Below are 902 nucleotides of genomic sequence, written 5' to 3'. Positions count from 1 at the left end.
TCCCCCCCAAAAAATATTTAAAAGCTAACTCCATATCACAAGTTTTACACTTAGCCTTATTTTGTGGAACTAGTTGAGTAAAAAATGGCCAAACAGGAGACGTTTCCTGCCGTTTGGTAGGTTGTCTAGAAAAAGGGGCAATAAGAGGAGTATCAGATGAGTCATCCTTTGGATTAGCAGCGTTATCACTAGTTGGGTTAACATCAGGAGCAGGACTAGTGGGTGTATCATCATCCGGGTGAGTTTCATCAAGATCAATTTCCTCATCATCGTTTTCATCAATAGTATTATAATTATTAGAATAGAGAGCATTCATTAAGTCATGGTCTAAATGTTCACCGAGTTATTATGGCAAAATTGACTCTCGATAAATTGTAATAAACTATTATCGGTATCAAAAATAACAGGTGTAGGACGGATATGGGATTTGGTTCGGGGAGCCGGGGGCAGGGGATGAGGTACAGAAGTACCACTAGATTCGCCGGTCTTGGATTTTCCCTTATTCTTATTTTTACCAAAAATATTCCTTAATGAAGACATCTTAATAAATCAAGTAATAGTAAATAAATAAAACAAACAAACAAAACTATAATATTAAGACTTAAGAGTTGGAACGAGTTTACCAAATTGACGAACAACTTGTTGAAAATTGATTATCATCGAAGACTTGAAGACTTCAATTCACCAACTTCAATTTTTTTTTCACAAATGGTAACAACCTCAATATTTTTTGACTATTTTTTGGAATAAAGTAAAGCAAATAGTAGCAAGTATAGAAGAAAATTAAAGAGAGATTGTGATAGATTGATATTGATTTTGTAAAAAGAATGAAAGAATGAAGGGGTATTTATAGTTAAAAATAGGAAAAAGTGTAATTATAAAAAGTCTAGGGTTAAAACAAA

The sequence above is a fragment of the Nicotiana attenuata genome, chromosome 3 (assembly GCF_001879085.1).
Source record: "Nicotiana attenuata strain UT chromosome 3, NIATTr2, whole genome shotgun sequence".
Classification (NCBI taxonomy): Eukaryota; Viridiplantae; Streptophyta; class Magnoliopsida; order Solanales; family Solanaceae; genus Nicotiana; species Nicotiana attenuata.
Note: the sequence above shows the minus strand (reverse complement) of the source record.